Raw genomic sequence first — 14,537 nt, 5'->3', positions numbered from 1 at the left:
GTTAAGGGGAGACGAAAGTTTGGAGAGTGGGCATGACCAGGACATGGATTGGGGAGGGAGACGGGTTCAGAGAGAGGTAGCAGGGCAACAGTTTGTTTGGATGAGGAAAGAGGTAGATGGAGAGCGAGTAAAATTAAATGTTGGACAAAGAATGAAAAGGAAGAGGAGGAGTTGAGGGGAGGGTGTTGGAATGGGGCAGAGGTGAGAGACAACAGTGACTGAACAGTTATCTGTTTGTAAATTACGTGATATCTTTATTGTATCTTGTTATATAACTGCAGATGGAGAAATATGAATTGAAAATTACTTTTGTTCAGTTCAAGGGTTAGCTGCCCAGGCCCAATTATAATGAGAAATGGGGCAAAACTCGCGTTGGTGCCATTGTCAACAATCGGCATTTATGTTTATTTGACTCCTGGACTCTGAGTTTGGAGATGTCAGGACACGGACTGATTTCGGTTCCTTCCATTGGGGCAGTGAGAGGTGGTGGGGTGGGGGCGATTTGTCCTGCCCATCTGCCGCATCTTAAGCGAAAGAATACAGAAACTGTGGAAGATTGGTGTAGACGAGTATGTGAACAGTTAACGCTGGATGAGCAGGATAATTCCCTTGGAAATTTGCCCCTCCCCTATCTCCAGCTTTGTGCGGGGAGGGCGTTTTTTAAGGGATGGAGGCTGATGCCTTTACAGCCTCACATCAAGTGGTGGGAAGAGGAGTCAGGGCTCCAAGAACCACCACAGCTGGTACGAGGATTAAACCCATGCTACTGGCATCAATCTGCACCCCACTCTAGCCATCTAGCTAACTGATCCTCATTCAATAGCCAGAGTATTCTTGGGCCCCTCCATTTTCTAACCTGCCATCCTTTGGCAACACAATCCGCGTACATGACATCAGCCTCCACATGTGTGCCAATGCTCTTTATTTCTTTAGCAGCTCTTTCCACCTGTTTGCTGCCTTTTACTGTTCGACAACTTCCCCCACTCCTAGCCTCGGATGAACTGCAGTTCCACTTAGTGGAATGTTGGAAGATCAAAGCTGACGTCACAAACTTTGTACCTTTGCCCAGAGTCCATTCGGCTCTCTGGCCACTGTCTCCGGCTGAACCAGACTGTTTAAAGCCCCGGCGCCCTATTCAAACCCTGTTCTGAGCTACAGGTGCATATCCTTTCCATTATAAGGATTGTCCATTTCCATTGTCCCTCACAAGAGCACAAGAATTAAGAGCACGAGTAGGTCATTCGGCACCTCAAGGCCTCTCCGCCATTCGTTAAGATCATGGCTGATCTAATTGTGGCCTCAGCTCCATTTTCCTGTTTGCCCCCCCCAATAACCGTCAACACTCGCTATCTAACTCAGCCCTGAACATATTCAATCACTCCACCTCCACTACTCTCTAGGGAAGAGAATTCCACAGACTAATAATCCTGAGAGAGAAAAAACCCTCAGTCTTAAATGAGAGACTCCTAATTTTTAAACGATGTACCCTGGTTCTACACTCCCCACAAGGGTAAACATCTCTCTGCATCCACCCTATCAGGCCCCCTCAGGATCCTATATGTTTCAATAAGATCACCTCACATTCTTCTGAACTCCAACAGGTATAGGTCCAACTTGCTCAACCTTTCCTCATAAGATAACCCCTTCAGCCCCCCAGCTCACCTGCTGCACCTCTCATCCAGACTCTATCTTCCATAAACTTAAGCTCACTCAAAGCTCTGTCGCCTATATCCTACACTGCGCAAGAAATCTCATGTAAGTCAAGCAATTTTTTTTTAGGTTTTAATCTTGCTCTGTAATCATTTTGCATGTAATTAAATTGAGCTAATAATGTTAGCCTGAAGCACATGGGCTGACACTTCCCTATCTTTCAAAGTGGGGAGCTTTCTGATGTTTATTATCATGGTACAAAGGATAATAATTAGTTTTGTGGCAAAAGTTTCCTTCCAAAGTGTGTATAAGGAAAGGCTCAGGTTTCACTTCGGAGTCTTTTATGCTGCCTGTTTATATTTTTGTTAATTGGTTTGAGATCTTCAATGAAATACTCCACGTAAGTGCACACGTGTCCCCCTTGAGGCCAGGCTTTATATTTAAGATGCCGATTTCACAGTAAAACAACTCTAAATGAGTTCAAAATGCTTATTATACAAGAGATTCTACAAAGTAATGCTTAGTGCCATATATTAAGGCAATTTGTATAGTTAAGTTCATCAATTAGCAAGTTGTCTGTAAACTGAACAGATGGAGAGTTCCTAAATCTGGGAGGCAGCAAAAGATGACGACTGTAGCTGTCGGATTTCTTATTGTGGGGTGGGGGTTGGAAGGGGGGTGGGGGTGGTGAGGGGTGCATACATTCCACAAGGTTGCTAAGTGCCCCTTTTACTAAAGCCTGAAAGTTCAGCTGAAGTGTCTCTTGTACCATCGGTCAATTAAAGTCATTGTACGAAAGGAAATTTGAGAGTAAGCCACCAACTGGTAAAGCAAAGATCTGACTAAAAGAATTTTAAATCCTTATCATCTACCTGCATCCCTTTTGCAGATGTGGTTGTGTAGGATTGTTTTTGCAATAGTTCTACAGTATAGCGTCTTCCCACAATTAGACCTTGCGCTTTAGGAACTAATTGGGATATAAAGCATCACAAACTGATGGTTAAATCATATGGCATTAGCGAGACAGCAAAACAATATTTATATAAATCCCCTTCATTCCTTGTTGCGCTGAGAATAATCGGTCTGTTACTTCATCAGCCCACAGGCAAGTAGTGCAATTGAGTTGTGTAAATCTGGTCATTTGTGGGCAGGAGCCATGGAAGCTTCCAAATTGTTGTTAAAACTCAATGTGATCACTACAGCAACAACAACTTGCATTTGTATACTGCCTTTAATGTAATGAAACTACAAGGCTTCACAGGAATCGAACAAAATTTGACGCTGAGCTGTGTATGAAAATATTAGGACAGGTGACCAGCAGCTTGGATAAGGGAGAGGTTTTAAGGAGTGCCTTAAAGGAGGAGAGGGAGGTAGAGAGGTTTTGGGAGGGAATTACAGAGCTTATACTCCAGGCAGCAGAAGGCACGGCCACCAATAGCAGAGTGATTAAAATCGGAGACGCACAAGAGGCCAGAATTGGAGGAGCACAGGTATCACAGAATCTCACAGTGCAGAAGAGGCCCTTCAGCATCGAGTCTGCACCGACACGTGAGAAAAACCTGACCTACCTACCTAATCCCATTTACCAGCACTTGGCCCATAGCCTTGAATGTTATGACGTGCCAAGTGCTCATCCAGGTACTTTTTAAAGGATGTGAGGCAACCCGCCTCCACCAGCCTCCCAGACAGTGCATTCCAGACTGGTATCTCGGAGGGTTGTAGGGCTGGAAGTAGTTAGAGAAAGAGGGGCGGGGGCAAGGCCACAGAGGCATTTGAAAACAAGGATGTGAATTTGGAAATTGCGTTGTCATCAGTGTGCACAGGGTGATAGGTGAACAGGACTTGATGTGAATCACACACATCTCCGGCATTCCTACAATGGCATGGGAGCATCATGGCTGCCTGGCACGGTCTCGGGTACTAGAGTTTTCAGGTTTGTCAGAGGGTTGTTGATGTCGAAAGGGTAATTAAGCCACGGGTGTTACAAGGTTAGCAACAATTCAAGATGGAATGCATAGTGCCGTTCCCACTGCTTATTGACATTAAGCCAACATGCCCACTGCATCCGGTGGCTGGTATAGCCAAAACATCTCAAGAACAGTTTACATTTTAAGACTCTGCATAAGCTCACCCCTCCCTATCTCTGAATCTCCTCCAGCCCTACAACCTGCATTCTTCCAATTCTGAACTCCTGCACACAAATCAGGTTGGTAGTGGATCCCAAGAAAAGGAATTTGTGGAATGTCTACAAGATGGCTTTTTGGAGCAGCTTGTGGCGGAGGGAACAGGCAATTCTAGATTTAGTGATGTGTAATGAGGCAGATTTGATAAGGGAGCTTAAGGTGAAGGAACCCTTAGGAGGAAGTGACCATAATATGATAGAATTTACCCTGCAATTTGAGAGGAAAAAGCTGGAATCAGATGTAACGGTATTACAGTTGAATAAAGGCAACTACAGAGGCATGAGGGAGGAGCTGGCCAGAATTGACTGGGAGATGAGCCTAGCAGGAAAGACAGTGGAACAGCAATGGCAGGAGTTTCTGGGAGTAATTTGGGAGACACAGCAAAAATTCATCCCTAGGAAGAAGAAGCATACTAAAGGGAGGACGAGGCAACCATGGCTGACAAGGAAGTCAGAGACAGCATAAAAGCTAAAGAGAAACATACAATGCAGCGAAGAGCAGTGGGAAACCAGGGGATTGGGAAGCCTACAAAGACCAACAGAGGACAACTAAAAAAGAAATAAGGAGGGAGAAGATTAAATATGAGGGTAAACTAGCCAGTAATATAAAAGAAGATTGCAAGAGTTTTTTAGATATATAAAGGGTAAGAGAGAGGCAAAAGTGGACATTGGGCCGCTGGAAAATGGCGCTGCAGAAGTAGTAGCGGGGAACAAAGAAATGGCGGAGGAACTGAATAGGTACTTTGCGTCAGTCTTCGCGGTGGAAGACATGAGTAACATCCCCAAAGTTCAAGAGAGTCGGGGGGCAGAGGTGAGTATGGTGGCCATTACCAAGGAGAAGGTGCTAGAAAAACTGAAAGGTCTGAAGGTGGATAAATCACCTGGACCAGATGGATTACACCCCAGAGTTCTGAAGGAGATAGTGGAGGCGTTAGTGGTGATCTTTCAGGAATCACTGGAGTCAGGGAGAGTCCCAGAGGACTGGAAAATCGCTAATGTAACCCCCCTGTTTAAGAAGGGAGTGAGGCAAAAGACGGGAAATTACAGGCTGATTAGCCTGACCTCGGTTGTTGGTAAGATTTTAGAGTCCATTATTAAGGATGAGATTTCAGAATACTTGGAAGTGCATGGTAAAATCGGGCAAAGTCAGCATGGTTTCATCAAGGGGAGGTCATGCCTGACAAATCTGTTAGAATTCTTTGAGGAGGTAACGAGTAGGTTAGACAAAGGAGACCAATGGATGTTATCTACTTGGACTTCCAGAAGGCCTTTGACAAGGTGCTGCACAGGAGGCTGCTCAGTAAAATAAGAGCCCATGGTGTTAGAGGCAAGGTACTAGCATGGATAGAAGATTGGCTGTCTGGCAGGAGGAAGAGAGTGGGGATAAGGGGGTCCTTCTCAGGATGGCGGCCGGTGACTAGTGGAGTTCTGCAGGGGTCAGTGTTGGGACCACAACTTTTCACTTTATACATTAATGATCTAGATGAAGGAACTGAGGGTATCCTGGCTAAGTTTGCAGATGACACAAAGATAGGTGGAGGGACAGGTAGTATTGAGGAGGCGGGGAGGCTGCAGAAGGATTTGGACAGCTTAGGAGAATGGGCAAAGAAGTGGCTGATGGAACACAACGTGGGGAAGTGTGAGGTCATGCACTTTGGTAGGAAGAATAGAGGCATAGACTATTTTCTAAATGGGGAGAGAATTCAGAAGTCTGGAGTGCAAAGGGACTTGGGAGTCCTAATCCAGGATTCTCTTAAGGTTAATTTGCAGGTTGAGTCGGTAGTTAGGAAGGCAAATGCAATGTTGGCATTTATTTCGAGAGGACTAGAATATAAAAGCAGGGATGTGCTGCTGAGGCTTTATAAGGCTCTAGTCAGACCACATTTAGAATATTGTGAGCAATTTTGGGCCCCGTATCTCAGGAAGGATGTGCTGCCCCTGGAGAGGGTCCAGAGGAGGTTCACGAGAATGATCCCAGGAATGAAAGGCTTAACATATGAGGAACGTTTGAGGACTCTGGGTCTATACTCGATGGAGTTTAGAAGGATGTGAGGGGGATCTGATTGAAACTTACAGAATACGGAAAGGCCTGGATAGAGTGGACGTGGGGAAGATGTTTCCATTAGTAGGAGAGACTAGGACCCGAGGGCACAGCCTCAGAGTAAAGGGAAGACCTTTTAGAACAGAGATGAGGAGAAACTTCTTTAGCCAGAGAGTGGTGAATCTATGGAATTCATTGCCGCAGAAGGCTGTGGAGGCCAGGTCATTGAGTGTATTTAAGACCGAGATAGATAGGTTCTTGATTGGTAAGGGGATCAAAGGTTACAGGGAGAAGGCGGGAGAATGGGGTTGAGAAACTTATCAGCCATGATTGAATGGCGGAGCAGACTCGATGGGCCGAATGGCCTAATTTCTGCTGCTATGTCTTATGGTCTTATGCACACCTCAGGTTTTAATCACCCCACCAATGGCAGTCCTGCTTTTGGCTGTATGGGCTCCAAGCTCTGGAAATCCCTCCCCAAAGCTCCCCACCTCGCTTCTCTCCTTTGTGAAGACACTCCTTAAAATCTACCCATTTGAGCAAGCTTTTGGTCATCTGTCCTAATATTTCCTTGCATGGGCTCGGTGTCAAACTTTGGCTATGAAGTGCCTTGGGATGTTTTACTACGCGAAAGATGCTGTATAAGTGGACAGCTGCTGCTGTTGTGGGGGATCGAGGGGCCTTTGAGAAGGGCTTGCAGCCATCTCAGTTGTCCTAGAAGCCCCGAGTGAGGACTAGAGGTGGCAGGGCTGCACTTTCTGACTGCCTCACATGGTTGTTGATGATGTCGAGTTATCCATCAGCTTTTCACGCTGTTAATGACTATGGAGGGATCAGTGGAAACTTGAGGCAGCTCTGATCAGTTGATGTGCTTAATGTGAGACCGCGACACCCTCTGTTACAGTGACTTGGCTCTATTTGCGTCGCTTTGGTTCTGTTCATGTCACAAAGTGAGGGGTTGATTGGGTGCGGGCGTAATAAAATTGGTTTTTAAAAAGTCTCTAGCTACTGAGCTGCACAAAATGGCCAATTGACTTTATACGTTATTAGTGACACCTTAATAATCTGTGGTGATGGTGAATGGTTAGTGCCATTTGCCTAATATGGGGACTGTATTTTAATTCAGAATCTAATAGCCTTTATGTATCTAAAGTAAAAATAAAAGAAAGGCATTCATGTAGAAACATTTATATAATAACCTTTCACAAATACAGGACATCCCATGGCCCTTTACAGCCAAATACATCGTTTTTCAAAGTGTGTTCACTTTTGTAGGAAACTTGGCAGGCAATTTGTACACTGGAAAGTCCCACAAAAATCAATGTGAGAATGACCAGCTGATCATTTTCAGTGATGCTGACTGAGGGATAAATATTGGCCAGGTCACCATGGAGATATCCATTGCCGTTCTTCAAATAGTGCTCTGGGATCTTCTATGCCCACTTGTGAGAACAGATTAACATCTCAAATGAAAGACGGCACCTCCAACAGTGCAGCAGTGCAGTACAGCGACTAGTATTCCAGAGACCCAGGGTAATGCTCTGGGGATCCAGGTCCAAATCCCACCACGGCAGATAGTGAATTTTGAATTCAATAAAAATCTGGAACTAAAAGTCTAATGAAACCATGTCAGTTGTCGAGGGACCTTTGCCCACATGTGACTCCAGACCCACAGCAATGTGGTTGACTCTGAAATGCCCTCTGAACAAGGGCAATTAGGCAATAAATGCTCGCCTAGCCATCCCATGAGCGAATAAATTAAAAAAAAGGGGACTGGAGAATCAAGGGACTGGAAGCTTTTCTTATATAACCAAGCTTAAAGGTTGCAGTTTAAATGACTTTGCTTCTGTCTGCACACATTTCTTAACCAGAAAAAAATTCCGCGCACCCCAAGTTAGCAAAGACCTGGAATTAATTTGGTGCTGAGATACAGTAATAGTTGTTCACGTGTTCATACAAGTTCAAACCGCTGCATGATACCAGCTGGTGGAACTATAGGTGGAATTTTTCTCGCAGTGATTAGATTTGGAATAGTGACATCTGATCCTGAATGGTGCCTATTGAACTTTACTAATGCTGAATGCCGTTAACTCATTTGGTGCCAGTACCACTTGAGAGTTTGGAAACCACGGACAACAAACTAATATGCAGCCACTTGTTTTCAAATGCCTTTGATTTGGAAGAACATTGCCCAGGGCTTCATATTGAGGAAGAGTGATTCCAAGTTGGAATTGGCGAGGCTTATGAAATAGTGGGGAGCAAAACCTGGCTTAAGGGAGGGCTGTTTTAAGAAGGAAGGATCGGCAAATCAGCAGGTTTTCAGGTGACGGTTTAAGAACGGGACTAATGCGACTGAAAGATTGGTTGTTGGCAATGGATCGGAAAACATGCAGCGAGTTGGGCAGCAGCTTATGTATGTAGCTGGTGGGGGCTGAGGCTGGGTAAGGCTGATGAGGGGTGAGATGGAGGGGGATAGAATAATGCAGCACAGATGGAGCCATTCGGCTAATTGTGCCTATGTTGGCTCTTTAAAAGATCTATCCAGTGCCACTCCTCTGTTTGTTACCCATGCAATTTTCTTTTCTTATACAGGACTACAGAGGATATATGGCACAGAAACAAGTCATTCAGCCCCACCAGTCCATGCTGGCATTTATGCTCTGCTCAAGTCTCCCACCTTTCCTCTAGCGCTCTACTCCCTTCTCCCTCATAAGCTTATTTAATTTCCCCTTACATGCACCTATACCATTTGTTTCAACCGCTCCCTGTGGTAGTGAATTCCACATTCTCGCCACTCTCTGAGTAAAGAAGTTTCTTCTGAATTCCCGATTGGATTTCATGGTAACTATCGCACATTGACGGCCTCTAGTATTTTATTTTATTCATTGGATGTGGGTGTCACTGGCCAGGCCAGTATTTATTACCCATCCCCAGTTGCCCCCTAGTTCAGAGGGCATTTAAGAGTCAACCACATTCCTATGGGTCTGGAGTCACATGTAGGCCAGACCAGGTAAGGACGACAGATTTCCTTCCCTAAAGGGCATTAATGAACCAGATGGGTTTTCACAACAGTCGACAGTGGTTTCTTAGTCATCACTAGACTTTTAATTCCAGATTTTTATTGAATTTAAATTCCACCCGGGTCCCCAGAGCATTACCCTGGGTCTCTGGGTTACTAGTCCAGCAACAATACCACTACGCCATCGCCTCCCCAGTTATGCTCTTCCCCACAAGAAGAACATTCTCTCTGTATCTACTCTTATCAAAACCTTTCCTAATTTTAATGACTACTATTAGGTTATCCTGCAGCTGCCTTTTTGCAAGAGAAAAGAGACCCTAACTTGTCAGTTGTTTCCCGATATATATACCCACGCATTTGTGGTATAATCCTGGTAAATCTTCTCTGCACCCTCTCCATTGCTTCTATTTCCTTATAAAATTGCAACCAGAACTGCAGGCAAAGTCTATGTCCAATTCCCTTTTGAAAGTTATTATTAAATGTGTTTCCACCACCCTTTCAAACAGTGCATTCCACATTACAACCACTCACTGTATAAAAACAAACTCTATATCCTGCCCCTGCTTCTTTTGCTAATCGCCTTAAATCTGTATCCACTGGTAACTGATCCTATTGCCACCAGATTTCATTTCTCCTCATTTACTTCACCCTTCTGTCAAATCTCCTCGTAACCATCTGCTTTAAGGAGAACGGTCCCAGCTTCGCCTCTGGTGGGGTGAGTCCAGAGCTAGGGGACACTGTTTTAAAATTAGGGGCTGCCCTTTTAGGACAGAGATGAGGAGAAATTGTTTCTCTGAGGGTTGTGCGACTTTGAAACACTCTGCCTCAGAAGGCAGTGCAGGCAGGGTCACTGAGCATTTTTGAGACCGAGGCAGATAGATTCTTGTTGGCCAAGAGAATAAAAGGTTATCGGGGTTAGATGGGAATGTGGAACTCGAAACACGAACAGATCAGCCATGATCTTATTGAGTGGCGGAGCTGGCTCAAGAGGGGCAGAATGGCCTAATTCTGCGTCTATTTTGTATGTTCCTATGCAGTCTCCCCGCAGTCCCTCAGGTATAGGGTGCCAGTGGCCAGGTTCCAACACATTAGCTTGCCTTCAACTGCTGGGTTGTTAGCAGAGAAAGGGTAAGAATTGCTGGTCAGCAGGAAAGGCGGGGCAGAATTGCTAGGGTTGGGTTGGGTTGATGGCTAGATGGGGCATGGCCACCTGCTCAGTGCCACTGCTTCGAGCTTGAGGTAGGTGTAGCTGTCTCTGGAAGCAGTCTGTCGACTTTTTGTTGTGTTGTTTTGGTCAAAGTAAGGTGCTTTCCTCTCACACGGAGGATAATGGAAATTGCGAACTTGCTCCCCGTAAAGTCTTTGGTTGCCAGGGGATCAGTGGGAGTTTTCAAGACTCAGATCGATTGATTTTCATTGGGTGAGGAAGCAGAGGGTTAGTGAGCAAAGATGGGTAGGTGTAGCTGAGGCACATTGCCATGATCTAATTGAATGGTAGAACAAGCTTGAGGATCTGAATGGCCTATTCCCATTCCTATATTCCTCTTACTGCAGAGGCATTCATAAACCAGGGCCAGGATTGCTGGCATGGGTTGGCCATGATCTCCGGGGGAAAAAAAGCTCTCTCCATGGAGAAAGGGAGGTTTTGTTGGTCAGTGTGCTGAGGAGGCAGCCAGTCTTCACAGAATCACAGTACAGAAGAGGCCCTTCAGCCCATCGAGACTGCACCAACATGTGAGAAACATCTGACCTACCTACCTAATCCCATTTACCAGCACTTGGCCCATAGCCTTGAATGTTATGAGGTGCCAAGTGCTCATCCAGGTACTTTTTAAAAGATGTGAGGTAACCTGCCTCCACCACCCTCCCAGGCAGCGCATTCCAGACTGTCACCACCCTCTGGGTAAAAAAGTTTTTCCTCACATCCCCCCTAAACCTCCTGCCCCCTCACCTTGAACTTATGCCCCCTTGTGACTGACCCTTCAACCAAGGGGAACAGCTGCTCCCTATCCACCCTGTCCATGCCACTCATAATCTTGTACACCTCGATCAGGTTGCCCCTCAGTCTTCTCTGCTCCAACGAAAACAACCCAAGTCTATCCAACCTCTCTTCATAACTTAAATGTTTCATCCCATTATTTAAATGAGTCTTCAGTCCATCCAATTGCCAGTTTAACATCTGAGAAAGTTAGGTCCATTTCTTGTAGAAATAACGTGTCACTCCTTTAGTTATGGCAGGATGGGTACAGGAGCCTAATGGTTGGTAGAACTTTACTGGCGATCTAGTGGTTGTAACTTTGATTCCCAGTGGGATAAGTTGTCCAATTGGACTCAGTAACTCTGACGCTCGGAGAAACCATGGAAACTCCCTGACTGAATGTTAACAACAATCAGATCACTGGCAATCGGCTGTGGCTCAATTGGTGGCACTCTCGCCTCTTAATTCAGAAGGTTGTGGATTCAAGTCCCACTCTAGAGATTGAAGATACAAGCTCCCAGTGCTGCACTGTCAGGGATGCCGTCTTTCTTATGAGATGTTAAACCTCAGGAAGCCCTGTCTGCCCCTTCAGGTGGGCGTAAAAGACCCCGTGGCACTGGCTTGAAGAAGAGCAGGGGAGTTCTCCCCGCTGTCTTAGCCAATGTTTATCACCCAACCAACATCATTAAAAATGTATCCATTCATTAGCACATTGTTGTTTGAAGGATCTTCCTGTGTGCAAATTGGTTGTTCATTTGTGATAGCATTTTTAAAAGTACTTCATTGGCAGTAAAATGCTTTGGGATGTACTATGGTCACCAAAGGCACTATATAAATGTAAGTCTTTCAGACTTTTTTTTTTATTTTACTGCCATTCAACCCTGCCGATTCTGGCTTCTACGTGACTCCAGTACCACCCTTGTGGGTGGTATTAATGGCTTCTGAATTTGCCCAGCAATCCACCCTCTACATTCTCAGAGCAACCAGGGGGACTGGCAATAAATGTGACCATAAATGAGAATTTTTTTTTTTTCACAGCTGGGGCCTTATTTTTGTTTGATGAGTGAGTTAGAGCCCTTGATTGTTTAGGGCTGTCGGTTTTCAGTTTGGGTGCACTGCAGGGTTAAGGTTGTGGGAATCTTGGAATTCCTTTGATGCCTCTACCTCCTTCAGTCTATATTTTTTTTAAAAGGGAAGTCTTTCAAAATTTGGAAACAAATATTTTGCTTAGGTGGCGGGGGTAGTTGGAATGCGCGGTGATGATTAGCTGATCTGAGGCACTTGCTAAGTCCCAATTTGCATCTAAAAAGGCTTCTTCTTTTCTCTCTTTCTGACTTGCCTCTATAAATAGTTATATGTGTTATTGCTTTGTTGGCAAGCAGGGCTGGGGAAGGGCTGTAAGTGTTTGGATCTCAAACGTACCTTTTTTAAAAAAAAAGAGTCCTGAATTAGCTAATCTGCACCATTCATCGTTTCTCAGACCTGGATCACCCTTTTGGTGTCAGCCGAGGCTCAGGTCAGTCGGGACCCGAGCGCAGAAATCGAGGCTGACTGCGCGGTGCAGTGCGGAGGGAATAAAAACGAGCGTGCTGGAAAAGCTCAGCAGGTCTGGCAGCCTCTGTGGAGAGAGAGAAACAGAGTTAAACTTTCGAGTCCGTATGACCCCCGCTGCTGAGGGAGTTCTGCTCCGTTGGAGGGGCTGTCGGTCGCATGAGACAATAAACTTCAGAGTCCATCTGCTCTCTCGGGTGGCCGTAAAAGATCCCACGGCGCTCACTTCGAAGAAGAGCATGGGACCTCTCCCCCAAAGCCCTGGCCAATATTTATCCCTCAACCGATATCACTAAAGCAGACTATCTAGTTAATTTCATGTTGCTGTTTGCGGGATCTTGCTACGCGTAAGGTGTCTGCCACATTCCCTCGCTGACAACAATGATTGCACAGTTCAACAATGTCTCGGCGGCCAAAATGTGCTTTGGAATGTCCCGAGGTGGTGAAAGGCGCTATATAAATGCAATTATTGCTTTCTTTAACTTGGGTCCCTGAAGGAATCATGTTACTTGCTCGTCTTCAACCCAACCCTCTTCTCAATTAATGTGAATTGAAGAGGAGAGTGAGGCGGGGGAAGCTGAACACCAGCGTTGTAAAGTTTCAGATCCATTCATTACAACCACCGGTCACGGCTGGGGAGCTAGGGCCACTTTTTCTTCTTGGCTCCTTTTCCAAGAGGAATTCAGTAACGGGATCAACCTTGGTCCCTGAAAGCCGGGAGCAACTAAAGTGTTTTCCGTTATGTATTCAGCGTCAAAATGCCAAATGTCCCAAGACAAGGACCCAGACATTGATCTGTATCACCTGCAAAGGGTTTTACAACAACAAGAAAATGCAAATACGAAGCACCTTTAGTGTAGTAAAGCTTCCCAAGTGCTTCACAGGAGTGTTATTGGGCCAAAAAAAAGACAATTGAACGGGAGCCGAAAAGGAGACATTAACATAGGTAGCTTGGTCATAGAGGCAGGCTTTAAGGAGTGTCTTAAAGGAGAAGAGTTTGAGAAGTTTAGGGAAGGAATTCCAGAGCTTAGGCTCAGATAGCTGAAGGCACAGAGGGTAGTCACTGGCTGAGTGAAGTAATCGGAGATGGGCAAGAGGCACAATTGAAGGTGCACAAAGATTCCAGAGGTTTGTAGGTTATAGGGAAGGGTAAGGGATGTGAAAACCATTGGAAAGTTTTCCTGACGCACACCATAAGACCATAAGACATAGGAGCAGAAATTAGGGCATTCAGCCCATCGAGTCTGCTCCGCCATTCAATCATGGCTGATAAGTTTCTCAACCCCATTCTCTCACCTTCTCCCCGTAACCTTTGATCCCCTTACCAATCAAGAACCTATCTATCTCGGTCTTAAATACACTCAATGACCTGGCCTCCACAGCCTTCTGTGGCAATGAATTCCATAGATTCATCACTCTCTGGCTAAAGAAGTTTCTCCTCATCTCTGTTCTAAAAGGTCTTCCCTTTACTCTGAGGCTGTGCCCTCTCTCCTACTAATGGAAACATCTTCCCCACGTCCACTCTATCCAGGCCTTTCAGTATTCTGTAAGTTTCAATCAGATCCTCCCTCATCCTTTTAAACTCCATCGAGTATAGACCCAGAGTCCTCAAACATTCCTCATATGTTAAGCCTTTCATTCCTGGGATCGTTCTCGTGAACCTCCTCTGGACCCTCTCCAGGGGCAGCACATCCTTCCTGAGATACGGGGCCCAAAATTGCTCACAATATTCTAAATGTGGTCTGACTAGAGCCTTATAAAGCCTCAGCAGCACATCCCTGCTTTTATATTCTAGTCCTCTCGAAATAAATGCCAACATTGCATTTGCCTTCCTAACTACCGACTCAACCTGCAAGTTAACCTTAAGAGAATCCTGGACTAGGACTCCCAAGTCCCTTTGCACTCCAGATTTCTGAATTCTCTCCCCATTTAGAAAATAGTCTATGCCTCTATTCTTCCTACCAAAGTGCATGACCTCACACTTCCCCACGTTCCCACACCAGGCCACTCCCAGTGTTGACTTTCATTCCGTATATCTATGGCTCCCTTGTTCAACCCTTTGACAGGAAGGTAGTGTGGCTTTTGGACTGATGCTGCATTCACAGGATTTTTAGCA

Source organism: Cetorhinus maximus, chromosome 28 (genome assembly GCF_964194155.1).
Source record: "Cetorhinus maximus chromosome 28, sCetMax3.hap1.1, whole genome shotgun sequence".
NCBI classification, from domain to species: domain Eukaryota; kingdom Metazoa; phylum Chordata; class Chondrichthyes; order Lamniformes; family Cetorhinidae; genus Cetorhinus; species Cetorhinus maximus.
This window is presented reverse-complemented; position numbering follows the sequence as displayed.